Source organism: Protopterus annectens, chromosome 2.part0 (genome assembly GCF_019279795.1).
Source record: "Protopterus annectens isolate FY-2018-M chromosome 2.part0, PAN1.0, whole genome shotgun sequence".
Lineage (NCBI taxonomy): Eukaryota > Metazoa > Chordata > Ceratodontiformes > Protopteridae > Protopterus > Protopterus annectens.
This window is the reverse complement of record NC_056728.1, coordinates 137,021,822-137,048,332: the sequence shown is the minus strand read 5'-3', so window position 1 is coordinate 137,048,332 and position 26,511 is coordinate 137,021,822. Positions and strand designations below refer to the sequence as shown.

General features: G+C 38.3%; 1 long non-coding RNA gene across 1 annotated transcript in view; it reads right to left on the bottom strand.

The window, feature by feature from the left end:
• LOC122793000 overlaps positions 1 to 18,388 on the bottom strand; it is a 126,330-nt gene extending 107,942 nt beyond the window's left edge. Inside the window, exon 1 of the long non-coding RNA XR_006363439.1 lies at positions 18,055 to 18,388. This is a non-coding gene — a long non-coding RNA (uncharacterized LOC122793000). The remainder of the gene's footprint in view (positions 1 to 18,054) is intronic.
• Positions 18,389 to 26,511: the final 8,123 nt, after the last annotated feature.

The following is a 26,511-nucleotide window of genomic DNA, read 5'->3' as shown; positions in this document are numbered from 1 at the left end:
TTTTCAGACTTCTCAGCTGATTCACTGATATTAATGAACAAATCAAATTTCCAAATCATAAGCCTGGCTGCATGACCCAGTGAACATATTCCTAACTGTGGTTCAACTAGTACTGGATGACCCAGGAAGGGGAAGTAAAGTGGCATGGCCAACTCACCTCTCATAGATATGTACGTACCCAAATACACACTGTATTGGATTAACTTCCTGGTGCATATTGGGAAGCTCCTTGAGAATGAAGCAGGGATGTTTGGAGAGAATGTCTATTGCATTGTATGCTCCTCCTCTGTCTCATTAGATGCATCTGTTAGAAAAAACTGAAAAGCAAAAAATAAATAAATAACTACAAAAATAATCTCTCACCCTGGTGATTAGGAATGAATTGGACAATTTGTCATGGAGGGGGTTGATGATCAATAGATAGTGATAGTGGTGGAAAAAAATAATGGAGCCAAAGTATCCAGAGTTTTCCTAAGTTACTTTGTAATGAGAGAATTCCATGTGGTAGTATTTGGAGTATTTTCCACTACAAATTATAATTATTTATTTCCAGATATACAAATTCTTGACAACAGATCTAACTTCTTTTCTTTTTGTTGACATATTTATTCACTTCTCCAAATACTACTACAGCTCTAATTCCAGTATTAATATTAACAAAAAAACACACAATGGATAAGACTTTTGGCTCAATGGGGTGTGTATTCAAGCTGTCATCTCAAAAGTATGTGCATCACATGCTATGTAGCTCCTTGCATCTAGGTGCTGGCATATTTCCAGCTATACACCCCTTATACTCTAGGTTGAAGGGATGTCTGTACTCTGCTGTACTAATTTCATATCTTGAAAATCCTTAACCACTTGAGCAAATTTAGATTGAAAAGACTTCTCTCTCCATTACAGCTTTGATCTCAAATTTGTTTTTTCTTGAAAACAAAAGTCTTGGCTTCCCCTACAGATAAAGCAGGAGAACTGTATGACTTGTAGAGAATTAGATAACATATCTTTTATACTTTTGTATTCCTGCTACCTTTTGAACTGAATATCATAGCTTTTGTTTCATGCTTTTTAACAATGCATCAAATATTTTAAGGTCATTCCTATGATTTATATGTCAGAGGGAGTGAGGCTGTATCATTAAACATGCATGCTATTTGCACAGAAAGTTGGTAGTTTAGGTAAATCTGAGGATAATTTATTAATAAACATGGAACATAGAAGGGATAAAACTGAGTTTTGTGGTACTCCTTGGTTGAAGTGGAGATTTATGATACTGAGGTACCCATTTTATATAGAATGATTAGTTTGGCATATATTATTTGGACCAGAAGTGGCATTAGTATCAAGGCCAGCAACTGGCAGCAAGTCAAAGAGTAGACTGTGATCTAAAAGCTGAAAAACTTTAGTTGGGTCTAGTAGTGTGGATCTGATTAGGTTGTTCGTGAGGATAAAATCTATCAGTGCTCAGAGTGTGGTGCCTGTGCTTTACTCAGCTCAGAAGACATGTCAGTGTCTACAGAGATGTAGGAGGGCAGATGGGAGTATAAAACTTTTCTGGCATGTTTCCAGGAAATGGGAATATGGACATGATTCTATAGTTGGTTGTGAGAGTAGATTGTTTGCACTTCAGTATGAGATTCAGCTATGCCCCCCCCCCCAATGCCTGGGCATAATTTTATGACAGATTTATAGGCAAAGTTGTCATTAATGCTGGGGAAGGTAAAATAATATTTTCAGAGTTTAATGAATCATGGTTAAAAATAATCTTATTTGCTTGGGCACTATTGGAAACAATGTTGACAGTGGGTTATATTTACTTCCTTTAAATATATTAGAAGTGGCAGGAAGGAATGTGAGGGGGAATATCAGTGCCTGTGGGAATTGTTCATAGGTGGTAAAGTGTTTAGGGGAGGAACTAAGACATCCAAAATTAAGTCATTTGAAGACAAGAAGTTACTGGTTTGGATAGTATATTAACTTTCATGGCTGGACTTGAATGCATGTTCTGTTACAAGATTAACCTCTCTCTGGAAGTGTTTTGGCTAGGAGAAGAGAGTGCATTGCTAGAGTTGCTGTTTGGAAACTTGACAGTGCTGCACAGGTGGCTAGTGACAACTAACTGTGTTTCTAATTGGAGACATTTTGGGAGATCCAGATCTAAAGGATATTTACAGCTGTTAAGTTTTGGTATCTAGGGTAGTGATGAAAAAATAAAAGGAGAATGGTTATTCAGGATTGGGAAGGTGACTAGAAATAGAAGATAAATTGTTTTGGGTGTTAGTAATAACTATGTTTAGAAGTGAGTGGTTGCTTACTTTAAAGTTTATCCCTTGGACATAAAAAGTTTACACACCCCTGTTAAAATGCCAGGTTTTTGTGATATAAAATAATGAGACCACAATAAATAATTTCAAAACTTTTCCCACCTTTAATGTGACCTATAACCTGTACAATTCAATTGAAAAACAAATATATTAGGGGAAAAATATAAAAAATAAAAAACATACAATACACTGGTTGCATACATGTGCAAACCCTTAAACTAATACTTTGTTGAAGCATCTTTTGATTTAATTACAGCATTCAGTTTTCTTAGTTATACACCTACCATCAATTAAAGAGATTAATTAAGACACTGATTAACCGCAAATAAAGTTCAGCTGTCCTAGTAGGATTTTCCTGACATTTACTCAGTTGCCTGCTACAGCAAAAGCCATGGTTTGCAAAGATCTTACAAAGCATCAAAGGGATCTCATTGATGAAAAGTATCAGTCAGGAGAAGGGTACAAAAAAAATGTCCATGGCATTGGATATACCATGGAGCACAGTGAAGACAGTTATCAAAAAGTGGAGAAAACATGGGACAACAGTGGCATTGCAAAGAACTGGACAGCCCTCCAAAATTGATGGAAAGTGGTCAGGGAGGCTGCCAAGAGGCCTACAGCAACACTGAAGGAGCTGCAGGAATTTCTGGCAAGTACTGGTTGTGTACTGCATGTGATAACAATCTCCCATATTCTCCATATGTCTGGGCTATGGGGTAGGGTTGCAAGTTGGAAGCCTTTTCTTACACAGAAAAACATCCAGGCCCAGCTAAAATTTGCAAAACAATACATCAAGTCTCCCAAAAGCATGGGGAAAATGTGTTATGGTCTAATGAGACCAAGGTTTAACTTTTTGGCCACAATTGCAAAAGATATGTTTGGCACAAAAACAACACTTTGCATCACCAAAAGAACACCATCCCCACGGTGAAGTATGGTGGTGGTAGTATCATGCTTTGGGGTTGCTTTTCTTCAGCTGGAACTGGAGCTTTAGTCAAGGTGGAGGGAATTATGAATAGTTCCAAATACCAGTCACTTTTGGCCCAAAACCTTCAGGCATCTGTTAGAAAGCTGAAGTGGAATTTCACCATTTAACACGACAATGTCCCCAAGCATACATCCAAATCAAAAAAAGAATGGCTTCACCAGAAAAAAATTATTGGAATGGCCCAGCCAGAGCCCAGACGTAAATACAATAGAAAATCTGTGGGGTGACCTGACGAGGGCTTTGCACAAGAGATGCCCTCGCAATCGGACATATTTGGAGCGCTTCTGCAAGGAAGAGTGGGCAGAAAATTGCCAAGCCAATATGTGCCATGCTGATAGACTCCTACCCAAGAATGAATGCTGTAATTAAATCAAAAGGTGCTACAACAAAGTATTAGTTTAAGGGTGTGCACACTTATGCAACCAGCTTATTGTATGTTTTTTATTTTTTATATTTTTCCCCTAACAGATTTGTTTGTTTTTCAATTGAATTGTATAGGTCATATGTCACATTAAAGGTGGGAAAAGTTTTGAAATTATTTATTGTGGTCTCATTTTCTTATATCACAAAACACTGACATTTTAACAGGGGTGTGTAAACTTTTTATATCCACTATATATATATATATATATATATATATATATATATATATATATATATATATATATATGTTACTTAAGTTCTCAAAATATTGTGCAAAAAATACACAGCTGGTGCAGTAGTAATGGTAGTCGTAACACAAATGAGATTTGGAAAAGTACTTAAATCATGATTACAATATACCATAGATGAATTGGCAGTCCTCCAAATTGCCCCTAGGTCTGCATGCCATGTGAGAGTCCTGCAACAGGTTGGTACCCCATTCAGGGATAGTTTACAACCTTTGTGCACAGTGAGTGGAAGGTTAACAGACAGCCCTCCTGCATCTTTGAACAATATTAATCAGATTATCATGAAATGAATTGATTAAAAATCCAGGCACAGTGCAAAATGATAATTTGACCAGTGTGTATCAGCCAAAGTCAGGGAGGCATATTATGTAATCCATTTAATTCTGAAAGGAATGTCTAGTGACTCTGAGGAGAGCATTGTGTCACTTTCTGTCTCACTGATCTGACCGATTATTGAATACAGTATTACATTTGTAGTCTTTTACTAGATGCGTGAAAGAAGTTACAAAGGTTTTATTTAGAAAGAATTTATGAACTGCCACTAGATTCTTGCATAGAAGTAACATCTACATATCTACAGGTAATGGCTAATCCAGTTTTACTTGAAAGTCTACACCTGGAATGTACCACTGGAGGAGTTCTACCAGACTAAGGTACAAAACATTAAACATGTACGTAAAGAATAACCAAAACACTACACACCACCTTCCAAAATTATGGTATAAGCTTTGCCTTACTCTGAGAAGTCAATCATTAACTTCTTTCAAACATAATATTGCCACTTTTGCAGTGTCAGTGTGGCATAACAGGTTGTAGATTCACCTTTGTTGCAGAAGGCTTTGAGTTCTGTTCCACACAAGGTAGATGAATTGCAGACAGTACAGTGCAGTATAAGGGGGTGCTGCACTCCGTGTGTCATCCTTCGGATGAGATGTTAAACTGAGGTTCCAGCTGCCTTATTGGTAACTTAGGTGGATTTGCAAGAACCCATGACACCCATTGAAAAGACTAGGGGAATTTCCCTGATTCCCTGGTCAAATTTCCCCTAGTAGTAAAAATACCACCTCAGGTCAACCCTAAAAAGACACCATTTGCCTAGTGGGACTAAGCTAGTCAACAAAGAATAAAACAAATGTGTACATGTTAAGTAAAAAAAAAATATCAACATGGGTTTACAGCAGTTGAGCTTCTTGAAGGCCAGTAGGTGGTAAGATTGTGAACTTAATTCAGTGAATGATTGTAGTGCTTGCGAAGCTTAATGTAGGATGACTGAATGCAAAACAAAAATATCAGTAAGGCAACTTTGAGTTGAGAGTGCTGTTAGGTAAACACTAAGTCAACCACAAGGACTCTCCATATCCATACGGCACAAAATGAGAAGGAGACTAGGGAAGAGAGGGCTTGGCTCCCTGACAAGTTACCTCCTTACATGTCAGCTTTGGAAGCTGGGAAGGCTGCTGCTATTTTATCCTCAATAGATGCTATCCTTCATTTCTGTGGGTCACTATTGTTTCTTATCCCTGCAGATTAGTTTCGTACTTAGCTAAATCTTGTAGTTTGGCAGTAATTAAGGTGTATGTTTATGAACTTACCTTACTTCTCAGACAGCATTGAATTATCAAGCTTGTTAAGCTGAATAACTGCCAAAATGCTCTTTGTCTAAAATGTGTTATCTTACAGAACATTTGTAATAGTTTAGGGTGAAGGAAATGAGGCTTCCTGATTGTAGGCTGTGTCAAAGGGGAGGGGGACTTGCCACTACATAAGAAATTTTTCAAAAAGCATCTTTTTGATTGAATGGGTTTGAGGCTTCATGTTTTGCAACATATTGACTTTATTGACCATATCAGGTCTAGGTTTGGGAATTTCACCTGTCCCCTCATCCTGCTTATCCACATGGATACCATTCATTTAAAAGCTATGGAAGGGAATGAGCTATGAACAGGGCAAAGTTAAGTTAGTTTGATGTATTTTATTTATTTATTTATTTTACTTTTGAATGAGTTACTTAAAGAATTTGTTGGTTCGCATTGTTACAACTTTTGGTTGGCATTTCAGATTCTTAAGACCTTTGGGTTAGTTTATTGTGCAGTGATTAGAACTGTAGAGGTTGTAGATTTAACTTTTGTTATATACTTGGTATACAACATTTGAACATGAATATATTTAAGGGTTATTATTATATATAACATACATTTGTGCAGAGGCCATTTACTGTATTGACAGCCCGACAAACTATTTTGAAACAAAATCATGTTGCTGCTCAATGTGCTACATATTAACATGCAGCATTCTGGGTGCTGGTATATCAGCTTTGGGGATTGAGGGGTTGGCAAGGCAAACAACATAGCATGGCACCCCATAATGTCTTCAACACTGCTGCACATGGAAGTCTTGGGTGAAATGGTGTACAGAAGGGCAACTTGTACACCTTCTATCTGGATAAGTGTACTTGTGTGAAGGGTGTGAATTAAGAGTGCAGCACAGCAGACTGTAAACCCTTCACTGATGTAGCATCCTAGGCACTAAGGCAGCTTCATGCCTTACTTTAAGGGTACACAGCCTGTGTAACCAAAATGTCTACTATACATGCTGTGCACCGAGCACCCTGGAAGAATTTTCTGTAATTCTGTCCAGGTGTTTTGTACATACCCAACAGGTCATTAAATCATATGTGACTCTTGACCCCCCCCCCCCACTCTCAGTGCCTGCATTCCAAGTCAATAATCTAGCACTGCCATAAGTTCAGAAACCATCCATGTTCCAAAAGCAATGAACAGTAATTTCTTTCACACTCTTTTAGCCCTTACGCAAATGTATATTTTCTTCTATAACTTTATACTTAATTTCTTTCCTCCGATGATGAAGTTGCCAAATGAGGTCCCTTAACATCCCATCCTGGAACCCCCCCCCCCATTTCCACTGAAACAAACAGCCTTTCCTCCTCCCAGTATGTCACTAAACTATGTTTTCTATTGTCTGTGAAGGCTACAGCTTTCTTTCCATACATTTGTCCTGAAATCAGATCTGCCAATGTACTGTTTTTAAAAAATAATTTCATACTACTTGCCATTGCATTATACTTTGATCTTTCACCTCCTCTCCATTTTCCAACAGGACAGATAAAATGTTTTAGAATATGACCTAGTACATCTCCAAAAATGTATTTTTTCCAAGGAAATTATTAAATGCATTGGACTTTTGAAATAAATCAGAAGATACATCATCCCAACCCGTGTGTGTGCGTGTGTGTGTATGAGGGTTTACCTTGAAAATGTTGAAAGGAATCCCTAAGAATGGCCACAACATGAACCTACATGTCAAAATTAAAAATATGTGCCCCTCACCCCACACACACAGCTCCTACATATTATATATACAAACTCTGAGATCGCACTATAGTGAGGAAAAGTGTATATTTCCCAATCCCCACTGTAGTGCGATCTCCAATCAAAAGGTCAACCTCAGATGTGTGAAGGCACACTGACATTCACTATAATGGTTGCAGCCAATGCTCTATTCAGTGTTCCAGGAACCTGGACAGCCCATTCATGTTTCAAACAGATGCCTTTCAACAGTGTGTGAAGTGCGTGTGCGCGTGTGCGTGTGTGCGTGTGTGTGTGTGTGTGTGTGTGTGTGTGTGTGTGTGTGTGTGTGTGTGTGTGTATTATATAAATCCTTTCACAATAGTTTAACCTTGTATCCAAAAACAAAATCAAAATATAATTTCCATTGTTAATAGCTCTGGGACCACAAAAACAAATTTTATATCTGTGCAACCTAACTATAATCTTGGATTTCTAATCTCAATGTTAATATATCACGAGTATAATTGTTTGACCGTCAAGGAGATTGTGCTCATAAATACCAAATCAGTACTTTTCAACACCAACAGCTGTGTCCAAGATGATGTAGAATGAAGACAACAAAGTTCTTTTCCTACATGTAAAGAGGTATTTGGCTCTTTAACTTATATGTCTGCCTTTTCCAACAAATTTCCTCCATGTTCAGTCTTATCCTAATTGCATGATGCCTGCACTTGCTGTTCCTAAAATCATTTCCTCAACTAGTAACACACTCCACACTGTCCACCACCTCCATTCTCCTTCCTTTTCACATGCATGCCTATCCCTACAACCCATCCTGCAAAATATGTTCCAATTTCCTTACGGTTGCCTATCCAAATCTGTGAGACTCACACCATCTGCATAGGATAAAATCTGCAAAAACAGTGTCAAGCTTCAAAGTTACTGTATTCTTTTCCACTCATTACTTTGTACCCAAGCTTGTACATTCATATCCAGGCTAGATAATGCTGTGCTTAAAGAGCAACTCAGCTTAATCCCACTTCAGATCTGGACACACACAACTCCAGCCATTCACTCCCTTTAACCTAAAAAGCAGTATGATTGTACATCTCTTCTAATATGTGAAGCATATCCAGAATTGCAGATAACAGTTACACAGCATGCCATATAATATCAGAGGCCTTCTGAATCTAAGCTTACTTCACCCAACTTACTGACCAAGCTTGGCAGCCATGTTTTAATACAAAAGCTGACAGCATCTAGAAAAATCCCAAACTGTAACCTTAAAGATATCCTATCCTAGTACAGTACCTGAAATCTCTTCTGTTACCAAAGTTAAAACATGACTTTAACAATTTAGCCATAAACTTGGCATTCATATACAATAAAATTAAAGGCATTCAACTTCTAAAATACTGTTTACCAGACACTTCCAAAAAAATTTGTAAGAGCATCATGGAACCTCTCATCCATATCTTCCTGTATATATTTCAACAAAGACTTCCATGCTTCATTGCTTCCATAACATTACATAGCACAGCAAATGGTAAAATACAGAATCACATGTAGCTCTGGGGACCCATTATTGCACCTGTACTAACCCTTTAGAAGTTCCTAGAGTTGAATTTGGTCAGGACAGTGACTACAAGGGTTTGCAATTCTTTCACAACTTGGATCAACTTTGATGCAGGCCAATGAAAAAGGCAGGGCCAGTAAATTAGAACAAAACAGTTGTTTAAATGGAAGGAAAAAATAAGCTTAACGATAGTCCAAGCAATCATAAAATAAAATGAAAGCACGAAATTTGATGTTGAACTGTATCCTCTTACCCTCTTTGGGGAATGAATAATCCTATATACAATGGGCTCACTCAGAACTTATATTTTTAGCACTTTTCATTTGTAACTGCACAAATAATTATACTTGTTATTGCAAAACATTACATACTTTATAATTATGGATTTATTTTTCTGTACATTTTCCTTCAGAAAGAGAAAAATACAATGTTCTATATTCTATTTTTTATTTGTAACCCAACTTTCTAGTTGAACTCTAATACAAATATTTTTTAAACTATTCATTTTTTCCTTCAAGTCAAAGAGGTGTCTACTAGCCATGTTTATCTGCAGAACAAGGGACATATACCAATTGGTAGACTAATGATATACAACTCAGAACATAAGGTATCCACAGTAGCATTAGTACGATGTGGTCTTTTTTTGCTGACTGAAAAATCACTTTTTAAAATATGTTTTGCCATTCCAACAGTCTTACTGATGGTATCCCCACACTTGATTTGTTGAATGCACAATTACATACTTCCAAAAAGATACTGAAAGACATAGTGAGACGCAAGTACACAAGGCCAGCCTTATTGAAAACACAGGAAAAACAAATTAGCATTTTATCTGAAAGATTACCACTCTCTCCCAGGATGGTACAGTTTGATGGTTGTTACAGCACTTATCAGATATTTGAATATTGCATCTTTACATGGAATATATGGAGAAAAGGAAAAAGAGATTTTGTGGATTGTTCCAGAGAGTTTTTTCAGGAAATAGAGCATTTGATATAAGTCAGTTATGGTCATTTTGAATATGGCACCTTTGATAACCTGCATTATGTCACTTAAATGTTCTGTGTAACCTGTGGAGTCAAATGCTTTGATTAGTACTGTAGCTGAAACCAAACACTTGTGAGTGATGTTGCCAGTTATCTTTAAGTTATTTATTTCCTGTGGCAAATGTGATCTTACGAAAAAAAAAAAATAAAACTTGCAATTTGAACCAGGAAGTAGTGGGGGGGGCAAAGGACATGATGGATAGAGTGTGTAAAAGTAGGTTATGCGAGACCATATCAAACACTTTAGTGATTTATTTAGAAAATCTACATATTGTAACAGTCTCTTACATTACCAAAGTAACCACCCAGATCATGTAAAGAGGGGTTTGGTGAAAGGACAATATGTCCGTATTTCACGTATGGTGACCAGGGACAAGGACTTTGAGCATCAAAGTGATATATTGAAGAACATGTTGTTGGCTAGAGGGTACCCCTCAAGCCTTATAGTTCCAATTTTTGAGGAAGTTTCTGTTAAAAGGAGGGGAGGTGTTTTTTGATCCCTGGTTAATGTGGAATGTTCCCCATATGATCAAGCCCTCCAAAAGCAAAGGAAGGAAGGGGTCCCCACTCAAAGTTACAATTTTTCCTTTGTTACCAGATTTTCCCAGGATCATGAACAGATTTATGACATTATTAAGAAAAACTGGTATATTTTTCATTCCCAAATGGATATCTTGGAAAAAATAGGGCCTAGTCCACATATTATTTTTAGAAGAGGAGTTACTTTTAAAAATTTGTTGGAACAAGCCAATACTGGGGTATGTATACAGGAAGGGGGTACAAAAAAGTGTGGATTTTGTACCCAATGCCCCATGACTTGTACTAAAACCAGGATCAAAATTAATCAAATTCATATCCAACCCCAAGGGAAACATTGTTGTACCACAAGAGGAGTGGTATATGTGGCTTTGCGTTGCAACTGTCAGGGATTTTATATAGGGAACACCAAGAGATGTCTGAAAGAAAGGATTTATGAGCATGTCAGAGACATCAGGATTGGCAATAGTAATAACGCCTTATTTAAACACACTACCCAATTCTCTGGACATGAATTCAAGTTTTTGGTTATAGAGAAGGTACTGCAGGACCCACGTGGTGGTCCATGGGAGGACTATTTGGAGTTCAAGGAATTGTTTTGGCAGATTAAACTGAATGACATCAAATTCCCTGGACTCAATGAAGCTCTTAGTATCAATAGTTTTTTTAAGATTGAGATCTTATTAGAGCTAGTAGTGGACTCCGATTCAGGGGGATAATTAAAAGTGTTAGGAGAGGTTGCTGCCATATTTTAATATAGATTTAAAAATTATGTTGTTATACTGGTATGAGTTTATTAGCTACTTGTATTTTTATTTTTAGTTTGTATTAAGTTTTCCATGTTCATGGGTTTAGAGGGAGCACTTAGTTGATATGTATACACAGAGATGTTTCATATATTTTGTTTTTTATAGTGCATTGGTGCTTTAAATGGCATTTTACAGTTTCTAATGATGATTAACTTTGAAGTCATGTGACTTTTTTTTTTTTATATAAAATAGTCTTAATTCAAATGTGGATTTTATTCTGAAGAAGTCAGCTGATTGATGCTGATGAAAGCGCTCAATAAATTGGATTTTACTGGTGCCTGGAAAGTCTCTTCTTGGTTTTCATTGTAAGTTTGCTCTGGTGTTTGTTTTTTGTATACTAAAGAATTCCCACAAAACTCCAGCCCTAAACTAACTACTAAACCAATATTCAGCAAACTGTGCTCTACGCTCATCCAACAAAACCCTGCTCTGTATATCCAAAGCCAACAATACTTCAGGGAAAGCTCTTTTCTCTCGTACCATGGTTAGGAAATGGAATAACCTCCCCCAAAATATCTCTTCAGAACCATCTATCTCACTGTTCAAAAAGTTACTTAAGTCACACCTCTTGCAATCCTGTCTCTGTCCTTGCATCACATAAATGCTTTCCTGCTGTCCTCCAATTCTTGCTACCTTCCTCTCCTCACTTCTTACTATCTCTATTATATACAGTACTCGAATACTCCCACTCCCTACTATGTGCAAATTATTACGTCTTGTGTGATGTGTCTTTTGATTGAATCAGTTAATGTGAGTCTTTTCTCCCAAATACTGCCATCCAGAGTCTTGTATCTTTTGGCTTTTCCCGGTTAGGGGTCACCACAGTGGAACTCCGGTCCGCTAATGATTGGCAGTAGATTTTTACGTACCGAGTTTCCAGCCCTGATGCACAACCTTCAACTAAGGTACGCCCATTCACGCATGTCTCCACACAGAAGATGCTTTAGCTGAGAATCGAACAGGACAACGTCTTACTGAGAGGCGACAACGCTACCGCAGCACCACCACCACAGTTACTGTCATCCAGAGTCTACTATGTGTAAATTAAACTTGTTTGGAACAAACCATTGTATGATATATCTTTTTTGATTGTACATTTACCGCTGCATATATTGTTTGATGTGGAGCTTTTTTCCCCAGGCCTCCACTGTAAATGGACCTCGTTCCAGTCGGACTTTCCTGGTAAACAAATGTAAAATAAATAAATAAATAAAACAAACATTTGTTAGTCACCACCTTTTCTTTTAGCAGGTGTCCCTACCAAGGTAATGTGCCCTCAGAATCAGTTATATTTAGCAAAGAATGAAGCACTGAAATCTGAAGCTTTGCCGCCACAGAAAGCTACCAATTGTTTTCAGAACTACTGATGACAGTTGAGATTTGTTTTTAGCTATTTTTCCTGGTGTAGGTTTAGTGGTGGTTGTGAAGACTGATGAATGCATTTTTAGTCTTATAATTAGAAGCCTGCACTAACATAGGACACATCCAAAACACAGTCTTAAAATACTTTTCACTTATTAATAAAGATATACATAGTTTATTATGTAAATCAAATAAATGTATGGGTAGTCTATCGTAATCTTTGGAAACTGACCTAGAATTGTTTATGATAAATTGTTCTGGCTGAAATGAATTTAAAACATCAAGAGTCTGCCTAACCACAGCCAACATTGTCACATCTTGTATAGGTTATAGGGAATCAATGTGATTTATCTTCTCAGAATAACAGTCTGACTGTATGTAATCTTACAAGTGAGATGCAGGGCTACACACAAAGTTGCAATTACATAACGTCTTTCTACAGAATTTCTTTTGGTGTAAGATGAGCATCTACCATGATTCTCGTTAGATGTGAGTATTATGAAAGTGAGGCTTAGCGATCTACTTCCATTCCATATTTGTCTAGAGAACTCTGTGGGTGACATTTCATTCTTATGGGGGTTGCTCTAGAAGTCAAATGTGACTCAACAGCTACAAGACAGCATGTTCAAGACCTGTTATCATGACCATGTGAATTAAATCAGTCTGCACATTTTGCACACACAGCCAACTCTCACATCCTTATAAAATGGCTTAGAAAGGACAGTATAGTTCTTATCATTCATTTTTCCTAATATGAAATAAACGAACAGCACAGTTGTTACCAAGAACCTCACAGTATGGTTACAATGTGCTTTGTACTTGGACTATGTTTTGTTGACAAAACTATACAATCTGGTACCATTTAATGTGGACTTTTTTGCTTAGAAATCTTAACACAGAATGTTTGAAAACTCTTTCAGTAGGCAGCCTCAATATGAGGTATATTTGAAAAGTTTATAGGGGACAGGAGGACAACCTACGGTGGAGTGCATACAATGTGCATCTTTGTGCTAAACTGGGCTTATTTTGGTTGACAAGTATGCATGTGTAACCAGGTACATTTCTTCTGAATAAAGTCTGAGTAAGAAACTAAACTTGCTTCATTTTAATATCCACGCATTGTTACCTATTAAGCCTAGGCCCACCGATGGTACACATCAAAACATACTTTGCTCATATTTTTCTTTTTTCGTCTTATGGTGAACTGTGCAAGGTAAATTATTCATGGAGAAGCAAACAGTGGAGTTGCATTTTCTAAATGCTATGGTGGTACTGCCCTGCAGCATGAGAACAGATTAAAAATCAACTGCTAATGAAAGAAAATGGATAAATAAGTTTTTTTCTATGCAGAACTACTTCCCCTCTGATAAATAAAAGTATATGCACTATCCTGCAAGATCTGATTTATGTTTATAGATTGTGTATGTCTGTTAAAGTGGTAATCCTATAGAGTAATGACAGTCTAGTAATACTGGAGCAGGTAATGCCATAAGCAGCATATTATAAGACTGCATAAGGACTGTAAACCAGAAATGGGTACACTTTTAGGGTATAAGAGTCTTTCTTTTTTCTGAGTATCACCACAGTAACAAGTAAGAGGAAAACATGCAAATAATATAAGATGCAATCAGACTTTGGAAACATATAATATGTAAGGAATTCTCAGTGATTAACAGCAAAATAAGTAATTATCTTGAACAACTATATGTATGTATAATTTAGAGGGCTAAGGATATTGGTAAATGGTACAAATTTTGTATTATCCTAGTGTTTTTGGGTTTGACTCCTACATAGTCTCTTTACTTACATGCAATTTGAATGAACAAGTCACTTAACCAAATGACACTCATGGTTTGCCCTTGAAAAGGGGTATCTGTGTCAAGCAGGCTTACCTATTTAACAACAAAGAAAAGTACAAGTAAATAAAAACAGGAGTCCAATTTCTACCAGTTAGACAAAATGAAATAAAGCTCAATTTGTTTAAGTTGCTGAATGCTGAAAAATATTTGTACTTGGTTTGCTATATTTGATTTTCATTTTGAATTATTCACCCGTGAATATAGGAACACTTTTCTTTATTCTTTCCTAGTAAAAAGTAACTGCACATTCATATATAAAACCCTACTTATTTTTTAAAGATAATGTTATGCTGAAAATGCTCAAAGTATCCTTATTTTAAAGCCATTCCTATTTGTAGATATTAGGAAAATTATATTTTCTGCTTTATTGTTATAAGTTAAATGGCATGTATAAGCAAAGTACCATTTACTTTCTGTAAATGCTTTCACTTTGAGCAACTTGTGTGTTTGCAATGCTGTAGTTTTAAAGTTATTCATATTTGCTGTAAATGCAAAAGAATGTTTTTCTTTCCAGATTTACAAACACTTAAACGGAGTTTGTAAATAAGTACCACTTATTCTGTAGTTACACATTTGTGTTACATGTTGCCTTTCTAAAGTTGACTGAATTTGAATACGGTTAGCATTAATTATAGGGTCTACTTCACCCTGTCGAAGGCTGACAATATCGAAGCTGATATTGTCGGCACCAAAATGTCGAAAGCGAAAGTCATCGCGTGTGTAAACGGAAATCTCCATATGGGAAGATTTCCGTCTACTGCAATGTAGTGCAATCTCATTGTTGGTATATTTAAGTAGTGGGGGGTGTGGGGGGTGTAGGGGGGCCTGTCCCCCTGCACAAAGCAATTTGTGTTGTGTTTGGGTGTTTTTTTTGTGTGTGTTCAATGTTCAGGGGTTTTGACATTTTCATGTCGATTATTACGCTGTCGATAGTTTGAGTTTTTGACAGCATAATATAAACGCTTAATTATAAGACTATTTTTTAGTGAATTTTAAAAACTGCGACAGACACTGTTTATAAGCAGATGGCCTAGAAAAGTAAGGATATATATTTTATCTACACAGTAGTTCAGGTAGCAGCATTTTTACTTCCCATAATATATACATTATTTCGGAGTCTGCATGTCCTCCCTGTGTTTGCTTGGGTTTCCTACGGGTGCTCCCATTTCCTTCCACATTCCCAAGACATGCTGAAGGTGGATTGGACATTCTAAACTGGCCCTAGGTGGGAATGTGTGCATGTCTATGCCTTCTGATGAAGGTTGGGCACCAGGCTGGAACTCAACAGCATAAAACTCTACTGCCACTCGTTTTGTGGACCAATAATCTGCTGTGATGACCCCTAATGGCAGCAGCTGAAAGGAGACGAAGAATATATACATTCTGAGATACTCACTTCACCTTATAATTGGTTATGGGATAGCCAGAACCTAACAAGGCAAGTAGTCGCCCCAAGGCATAGAACTAGGCTGGAATAAGCTGCTGGTCTATGGCATGATGCTTGCAAACAAACACTGTATGCATACTGACAGGTAGGTTAGTGAAAAGCCAATTCACCTCTAACTGCAAGTGTTTGAGATGGGGGAAGATACTGGAACATGAGAGGAAAAATCCCATACAGACCAGGGTGGATGTGAGGACTATCCAAAGAATGCACCCCAGCTAAGAACCAAACCACAGAAGCAAGAGTTTGGATACATCAACACTAGCCTCTGTCCCACTATGTTGCTCTAATGTGTATATATACTGAAAAAATGTACTTAATAGCAGTGAAATAAGATGTTAAGACACTTCTGTAGGCACCAGAAAGAGAGGTCTTTCCTCATTTTCTCAGTATTGTTAATTGCCACATTCAAAGCAAGATAACCTAAAACCTACAACAGGCAAAGCTGTATTATAAATACCAAGTTATACAGCACAAACATCTCTACAAAATGAGTGGTTTGTTTAATCAAATACGTCTGTTAGTTATTTGTTTACTGGCAGGGAAAGGTATAAAATACTGTTTCACTTTCTAACAAATGAGGATAACCTTAAAACCAAGTAAGTGTTGTTTCCGGACATAAAGAAGGCAATGAGAAGCATTATTTTTCACAGTGCTTGGCTCACCTTTTTGGTTCCTGCCAGAAGATGACTAACTTTGTGTAGAATGTATATGTCCTACCTGTATCTGTTTGGATTTTTCTTGGAACTTTATTTATACAATAATCCCCAAAATATGTGGGTATGCAGAATGGTGAAGTTTAAATGGCCTCAAAGACTATGTGTATGAATGGTGTGTAACTGACTGACATTCCATCCAGGCCGGATTCTTGGAGGGATAGGCTTTGGCTCCCTTTAACACCGACTTGGACCAAGGGAAAATAAATAGAGAAGAGTTGTTTCCCTGCGTTTCTTAAATTGTGAACAGTTTCAAAACAAAATAGGATAGTTTATGCTGTAGCAATGAGGGCAGAAACATCAGATCCTGCAACACTGAAAAAGACATTTTAAAAAAATGCATCTAACCATAAATAATGAAAATAATACATGTTTTTCTTTCTAGAGTGCAAGCCCTGCTGTTCCCCTCTTACTTAAATATATTAACTCCATAACTGCACAACTCTGGAGAAAGGAAGAACGCACTTCAGTGTTTACATCCCCTTTCTGTGCAAAACAGTAAGCTCCATGCTTCCACAATTCAAAAGTTAACACAAACCACAAAACTCCTTACTCCCTTGTATCATATCCCTTTAAATACCAGTGTCCTCCAAAAATGACGCCCCCCCCAATTTATAGATAAGAATAAAATGTATGTGAACAAGTTAAATCCTTCTGCAGAAGGGCACCAAAAGTGTAAGTCTTTCACCAAGACGTTATGTATAAAATAAGTGGAATTTGTTATAGATATGCTCTTTGTTTTTTTCTGTAAGTAAGCTAATCAAATTTCACCTATTTTATACAACAATGAATGTAAAAACAAAAGCAAATACCAAGACAGTATAACTGTAAAACATGTTCCATCTACAAACAAGCATCAAATTGCTCTGCTTTCAGTTTACAGCAACATTTTAAAGTATTTTTTAATTTGAAAAAAAAATATAATTAAAGATGTTTGTATTTTACAAATAATGTATGTGTTTAACAATGCTGAACTATAAATCCCTAAGAAAAGACCTGCTGGACAAAGGAGTATCTGGGGCACTAGAAGTACATATAAAGATCTGTACAGTCAGGTCTGCCCATATATACTGTATAAAGATACTACTGTATAAAGTGTTCATTATGTGTAATGTCTGGATTGACATAGTTCATAGTTTGTCTGCACTTTAACATGCTATTAGAAATGTAGATCAGTCTGCTCCAAGAACTTCCAAGGGAGTTTTGAAATATGCAGATTTAACAAAGTCAGCACTTGTGAAGAAAACAAATGAAAAGTACTTGTATTCCTAAACATACAGATTTAAAAATTATCCACAACAGAGCTTGTACATTTCCCCAGTACAAATTACAGTATAAGCAAACACTTATTTAAACTATGGTGCATAGTTATTTAAACATCAAGTTCAAGCAAATCTACTCCAGAAGATTTTACCATGTTTCTTGCTTCCACTGGAATTCTGCAAAGATGAATGCAAATATTTCTCTCCTGGGGCTGTTGAGCTTCAGCTGTTGCATATTAGGCAGCAAGAAATCTGCACGACTTTTATCAATCCCAAGCAACCAATCCAGTGAGCATTAAGATCTACGTCCAACATACGCAATGCACGTATATAGCAAGCATAACATCCTTTTGTAGTGCCCTTGCTCAAAGCTAATACTGAAACATTTATTAAAGTTTCAGTCTACCAGCGGTATCAATTTATGCACACTCCCATGAAGCCATTTTATTTTTCCCTCAAAGTTCTCAATCCAGAGCCCAGTATGGTGCTTTGGTTTAATCAGTACAGCAAGCACAAAAAGCCAGCATTCCCACAGTGCTATAAAGAATCATCAATAATGTAAAAGTCTAAGCAGATGCTACCAATGAGCTAATTAAGTTAATCCCTCATATAAATCTTACATGCAGTTATTTGGGTATGTGTGAAACTAAATTAGAAGTACACATATTCAACAACCCTAAGGTGTACATAAACTCTGTTAACTTTATTTATTGGAAAAAAAAACAATTAACTTTGGTACACACAAAACTGGCTTTCACATATCAGCATCTGGATAATTAAAATATTCCTGTATATTTAGTTTTAATCAGGATCCCCAGTGATGTGGATATCTTCCTTTAAACAATGATTATTGGGTGCTCTTGCCATTAATCAAGCCAAACTATGCAACTAAATTAAACAATATTCCTGCACAAAATTAGGATAATTAGTCAATGACCAACACCTCTGATCATTACCAGGTATAAACATTTCCTAATGACTTTGGTTTCATGATGATCCAGATATTGATTCAAGGTAAATAGGTTCTCATTACTATAGTTTACATTTGAAAAAGGGGCTGGAGACACACCAATCCCTACCGAACAATATGCCACAGGGGAAAAGGAAGGTAAATGGAGAGCCCAGTAGGTGTGCCTACTCCAGCATAAAATTCATGTACCAAGACTGAAAGCCTTTACTGAACCTGACATTTCTTTGTCCCTTTCCATGGGTAACCAGAGAGCAGTGTCTGGTTAAGTGACTTGCTTAGAGTCATACAGTAGGCAGAAGTAGGTGGCAGGAATCAAGCCCTGTACCATGGACACTGGTAGCAGATCATTACCAGTTCATAGCTTTAGTTCTGTACTTCCTCCAACAGCAAATGCATATCCTACACCAACCTAGACATTTTGTTAGGGTAACTATATTACATCAAAAATATTAAAAAATATATACACTAATAATAAAACATACAAAACAACTTAACAGTTGGCCCATTTTCTAAATGTAGTAATGCCTCATAGGATGGACATTACAGGGACACTGTTGGTGTGAAGGCCTCAGAATATCACTGAACTGTTCCTTATTTCCCTGTAACATACACTCTGTCAGGCGTTATTGCTTGCTTAATATGCATACTCTAGATTTTATTCTGCCTGCCTGTTAAAACTGCAGTTGAGATAGTACACTCAATGTTTTCAGAAGTAGTTTGTATCCTTCTGCCCAGTTTCACAGCTATGTTACAAGAGTAGACAGAAAAGGTATATGTGACATTTGCTGAACTTGTGCAAACTTGCTAAGGCTCCTGGTTTCTAACCTCATTGAAATTGTTTTGGTGACAGGAGTGAGAATGCACTAGTTTGGGATGGTGCATTGTGGATACATTCATTCTGTGTGGGCTACTTACTATAGTACAACAAAAGATAAGTGAACCAGCATGCAGGCAAATCGAGTGATACACCAGCAGAGTCCAAAATGAAAAAAGAAATCACTGGAAACCAGGGCAAAGGGAGCTAAAATTCTTTAATAATTCCAAACAATTTTTCCAGGTGCTCAGAGTGAACTGAAGTCCTTTAATGATTCCAAGCAATTTCAGGATATGCAGCGTATCTTGAAATTGCTTGGAATCATTAAAGGACTTCAGTTCAGGGCCCTGACACAATTAGTGCAGCTTTTTGGGATTTAGGTCTCTGATTTTAAGTGAGAAAGCACTGTAGTCTCTTGAGTTGTGTCAGGTTTTTGGACAGGTACATACCAAAGGGGCACTGTATTCAGTGCTAGGCCTAATGAGTGCAGAATACAGTGGAATAATCACCTTTATGAACCTGGATGCCATACCCTTACTAATAAGATGCTCAATGAAAAAGGATTTCCTAACAATAGTAGATACATTATGGTTGAACAATAACTCATTTACTAATTTTTTACACAGGTCCCTTTCTACTGTGTCATTTTTCAGGAGAGTGCTGTGAACATGGTAGTTGCTGGGGACATCATGTTTGCTTAAGGATACAATTATGCATTACTTGGCATTTAGTTTTAGGGAATGGTTTTGACAGCAGCTGTTTGCTTGTGTAAGGCCTTCTTGGAGGATCTTGGTGTCTTAGGGTGAGTATATGCTCGCATAAATTCTACAGTTATCTGCAAAGTTGGTCTTCCATAAGCCCTTTACATTAGATTTTGTGACGCCCCCACTCTAGGGCAGTAATCAAGGAACCTGAATCCTTACCACTGGTACTGGAGAGAGGCGTTCACTTGGAAAAAAATGGATACACCTAGTATTTCCAGATGCAGCTCTCTGCATCAAGCACAACTTCCCTTAAGAGCACACAGGGAACATGCTCTGTCCGGGGTCTGAGTTTCTTTATCTGTCTCCCTCTAGGTCCCCAGTCAGACATCCCACTGGCACAGTTATAGAGTTGAGACTTCAGCTGAGTGTCCATGCCAAGTTCTCCACCATTCTGTCTGTAAAACCAGTGCGTTGTGCCCCTGCTCCAAGCAGCTGACACACACACATACACTTTGGCATTTGATTTTCACATACACATACACACACACACACACACACACACACACACACACACACACACACACACACACACACACAAAACACACACACACACACAGTAAAGGCTGGCACAGATTTACTAGCTATGCTCCCTTCTTCCCAGACTGTAAGGTAGTTACACCACCAACAGACACTCCAAAGCCAGCTACTCCAAACCTCTTACAAGGGTACCCAATTATACTGAGTGAAATTAATATTAATACAAACGGTAGTGTTTGGCCAAAGCAGTAAGGCTTCCAGGAGTGGCCAGAGCTGTAATTTATATATAATTATTCCCAGAGATTAAACTATTCTCTAAAAGACCAGCCACAATAAAAAGTTTAAATATATTTAGTAATAAATGATAAAATAACAAGAACATGCTAAATATCTATTCAAAATAAACAGAATTTCAATCACAGGAAATATTAAAAATAACACAGGTGGGCAGGTTCATACAGTCACACGAAAACAATACTTAACTAATTTCATTATATTTTTCCGACTGATCTAAAGAATTATTATTCCCTGGTTACTTAATAGAACAATGCAAGATGAAGTAGGTGAGTGGTTATTCATTGTAAGGTTAAAAAAAGAGAGTGCTATGAGACTTCAGTCTCACCTAGTATTAAATATTATTTTTAGTGATGGATTACAGAATAACATCACATACATCTCATCATCTGACTTCTGGTTCCCATGCTTCCCCCTTGGCTAGAAGCTGGCAGGATTTAGCACATATGTGGCAATAACACACACACACACACACACACACACACACACACACACACACACACACACACACACACACACACACACACACACCTTTGCTAAGATCTGCTACATCTCCTAGAAGTCATAAAACAATTTCAAACCTCCACTCTTCCAGATCATCAATTAGTTCACCTCAGTGGCAATGCAGGAAGCCTCCTAGTACAGACTTTTTGTCTCTGGCTGCATTGAGAACTGTATGATACAATCTTTATGGCCTTATGGCCTAAGCCAGGTAATGTAATTTCAAACAATTTTCAAAGTTTGAGATTAACCTCTTCTCTTCCAGTATCCTGTGTTAAAACATATACATTTAAACAGTTACAAAAATGCATGTATATTTCTTTTTCTGTCCAGCAGGGTACACTGTTGGTACACTTTTAACACAAGCAGCTTTACAAATACATTTTTTTCAACACAAACATCTGTACAAATCAGGTTGATATATGGATGACATAATTCTTTACAAGATTCCAGCTAGCTGTGCTGGCATATGTTACAGATCCACTACCATACTTCTCCTGGCATAGCTGGCAATACCTGACATTATCACATCTCTCCCCCACTTTGAAGAATCAAGCTAGTTTTTCAAGTGACCCTTGAGAAATGTTTGAGAGGAATGGGCCTGTCTGGAAATACATTAACCCATATCCTGTCTTGAGAACCCATCTGCAGTGGCATTGCTGACCCCACTACAGTGCTGAACTGTTATGTGATATGCCTGCAAACCTAGGCTCCACCTTAGTAACTTGGAATTTTGCTGGCTGGCTCCATGTAGCCATAGATCCCCTCAGACTCCTCCTGCCTCCTACTGCAAATACTAAGCACCAGGGCCTTCCTATCATGCTAAGGTTTCATCATGTCAACAGGGTACAATCTGTGTCCCTGCCTTCCACCTAGCCGTTCTATGATATAGTTAACATCACTGACCTTCCCTACCACTTTGAAGGGTCCCTCGCAAACTGCCTGTAGCTTACTGTGTCTGACAGGAATGAGAACCATAACCTGCTGTCCCACAGCATACTCTTGGACTCGAGCATACCTGTCATACCAGATCTTTTTCTGCTGTTGTGCTCTGCCAGGTTTTCCTGGGCCAAGTCCATAAGCTCCCTAAGCCTTGTCCTGAGGTTTAGGACATATGCCACAATAGACTCCTTGTGGGAGTCACACTCGCCCTCCCATTCATCACAAATCAAATCTAAAGCCCCCCCCCCCTCAGCCTATGCCTATACAGCAACTCAAAGGGTGAAAATCCTATGGATTCCTGGTGTACCACTCTGTATGTAAACAGCAGATGGGGCAAATATTTGTCCCACTCTCTCCTAAACTTGTCTGCAAATGCCTGTAGCATGGTCTTTAGTGGAGAGTTTAACCTCTCCATAAGACCATTAGTCTGGGGATGGTAAGAGGTGATGTTTAGGTCCTTCACCCCACAGTGTTTCCACAGACAAGCCAGCAGGTCTGACATGAAATTGGCACCCATGTCAGTATTTCACTCAGGTAACCTACCCTGCTGAAACTTTTTAAGAAAAGCAGCTGCCATCTTCTCTGCCTCAATGGGCATCTAGTAGCATAATCTACTACCATAACTTAAACTTCTTCCCTGTGGAACTTGGGGTACTCAGAGGCCCCACAATATCCAGAGCTAACCTCTGGAATGACTCCTCAGTCACAGCCAAAGGCATCAAAGGAGCTTTGACCTTGTTTCCTGCCTTGCCTACTTTTTTGGAATTGCTCAGAGGTCCTTTAGTACCCTGTAACATCCCTTGCATTCCCAGGCCAGTAAAGGTTCTGCATAATATGTCTCTTGGTATGCTTTATGCCCGTATGACCTGCAAAAGGAAAGTCATGGGCTATGGCTAGAAGTGCCAAATGGTAGGCTTTAGGCAGTACCAACTGCTGCATTATCTCACCCTCTAGCCCTCCCTCAGTGGTCCATTCTCTATACAATAACCCTTTGTTCCAGTATACAGACTCCCCTTTTCCTTGAGAATCAGGTGCCACTCTAGCTACCTCCCTCACACCTCTTAGTGTAGGGTCCGAGAGCTGAGCCTGTCTCAACCCTATCTTTGTAACTCTTCCCAGCATCCCTTCCACAGGAAGTCAGGTATCCTCTGACAGTGGTGCCTCACTGTCAGCCTGGGTACTACTACTCACCTCTGCCCTTGCAGTCATTCTGTCCAAAGGAACATCAGTACCTACCAGCAGCTGTGGCTCACCTTCAGGCTCACTGCTACAGGGTAGCTCCCTCCCTGAAATAGCCACCTCATCAGCAATGGCTTCAGGTGTGAGGTCAGTCTAGGTCTCCCCCAGGCTACCAGGCCCACATGCCTGTCTGCAAGCCTGACTGCATGCAACTTCATGCACATAAGGCATTTCATTATCAAAATCATTCCTACCAGGAAATCTGCAGGGATATCCTCATACACACTTATTTGCTTGCTTCCATTTCCACCCTCCCAATCAAGGTGAACCTTGAACCAAAGGCATTTGGAATGTGGTCCCTCCTAAAGCTCTGACTGGAGTGGACTGTCCAAGCAAGTACTGCTCCCTCTTTAACCACTGCAAGTTTCACAATGGTATATCAGAGGCTGTCTGTCTCTTAGCAGTGGGCTGTTTTCCATCTGCTAAAATAGGATATAACCTCTGGTAATAGCTTTGTACCACTGTTGTCTCCAGAAAACTTATCTCTGACATACTGTTATTCCAACTCGCTGGCTCCCCACCTTGCCTCTGTGGACATCAATATAATATATGGCCCCACTGCTTACATTTAAAACATTTAACCCTTGATCCTGGCCATGTACATGCTCTAGCGGCTTCTTCTGTTACTGGTATATTCTGTTGAGGTGGTTTAAGCTGTCCACCATGGGTTCCCTTATATCCATGTACAGCACTGGGTATCCCCTTCCTGTGCAGTGATGCCCTGCTTTATAAGTATAGATACCCTTTTTTCCCCAGCTCATCTGCAGAGTTACATTTGCAGTCTGCCAATCAGATTCTCATCTCCTCAGACAAAATACTAAGGGCTTATTCCCTCACCAAGAGGTCTGCCATCCCTTCAAATGTGGCCACCTGACACCCACTCACCCATCTATAAAAATAAGTGCTTAACTCTGCAATATAATCACACACACTTTCATCTGCCTTGCGTCTATGCTCATGAAACTTTTTTCTGTAAGCTTCAGGTGTTATCTTAAAGCATTTAAGTAAACATTGCTTTACTCTATCATAGTTTAAACAATATCAGTCAATTTAGAAACAGAAGTTACAGCTTTACCATGGAGTAAGGGGGTCAGGAACCGTACTCAGAGCCCTTGGTCAACATTATACTGTCTACATACTCAAATATATGACTAAAACTATCACTATTATCACCCTCTGTAAATTGTGAAAGAAATGGACCAATCTTTATTGCTTTTGGGGTTCAGTTATTCCCTTCTTCATTACCTTCATGACCCTGGCAAAAAGTCAACATCTCCCTTTCATGTTAAAGCTGCTTCTCATTTTCTTCAGCCTCCAAACACTACAGCCTCTCATTTCTTCAGCCTCCAAACACCACAGTCTCTGCTTATTCTAATTCCACCTGTCTTGCCTGCCACAGTTTCTCTGCTGATTCTAAGTCCAAACATTTGGCTTCCAGTTCAAGTCTCTAACTCTAGATGGATTTTTAAGTCTTCTGAGGAAAAAGTAAACTGTTCTGTTTCTGAGGGCTGCAAATTCCCATCACCAGATTGGTTATCCTCCTGGTTGGTGGTCTGAGCTGTGACTAAGGTTGAATTCATTTCTGTTTAGTCAGGTTGGCATGCACCAGTCCTTTGGCTTCACACACCTTGGCCAACTGGTTCTTTGTCAGCTTGCCATAATCCTCTGCTGACATCTTTGCCTGCTTTGTCTGACTAAACTAAACTAACAAACAATAAATAAAACTGTTGTGAAATGAAACTCTGAAGGTTTACATTGTAGCTGCTGAGAGCACACGCCTTTAGTAACAACTGCCTACAGGCTACAGATGTTCAATTAATATCCCACCACTGCTCACCAATATGTGACCAGTAATCAAGGAGCCTGAATCCTCACCACTGGCACTGGAGAGGGATGTTCACTTGGAACAAAAATGGATGCACCCAGTATTTCCAGATGCAGTTCTCTGCATCAAGCACACTTTCCCTTAAGAGTACACAAGGAACACACTCAGTCTGGGGTCTGGGTTTCTCTGTCTCCCTCTGGGTCCCCAGTCAGACTTCCCACTGGCACAGCTATAGAGTTGAGACCTCAGCTGAGTGTTGAGACCTCAGCTGAGTGTCCAAACCAAGTTCTCCACCACTCTCTCTCTGAAACCAGTGCTTCATGCCCCTGCTCAACCAGTTGCCCACACACTCTGAGATTTGATTTTCACACATACATCTGGGAAAGACTGGCACAGATTTACTAGCTATGCCCCCTTCTGACCAGACTATAAGGTACTTACACAGCTACTAGACATTCCAAAGCCAGCTACTCCAAGGCACTTTCAATGGTACCAAAGTATAGTGAGTGAAATTAATATGTATACAAGTGGTAGTGTTTGGCCAATGCAGTAAGACTTTCAGGAGTGGCCAGAGCTGTCACCAAATTATATATATATATATATATATATATATATATATATATATAAGGAATCTCAGAGATTAAAATAGTCTCTAAAAGACTAGCCACAATGAAAATTTAAAATATATTTAATAATAAATAAAAGAACATGAAAATACTAAATATCTATTTGCAATAAACAATAGAGTTTCAATCACAGGAAATATTAAAAATAACACAGGTG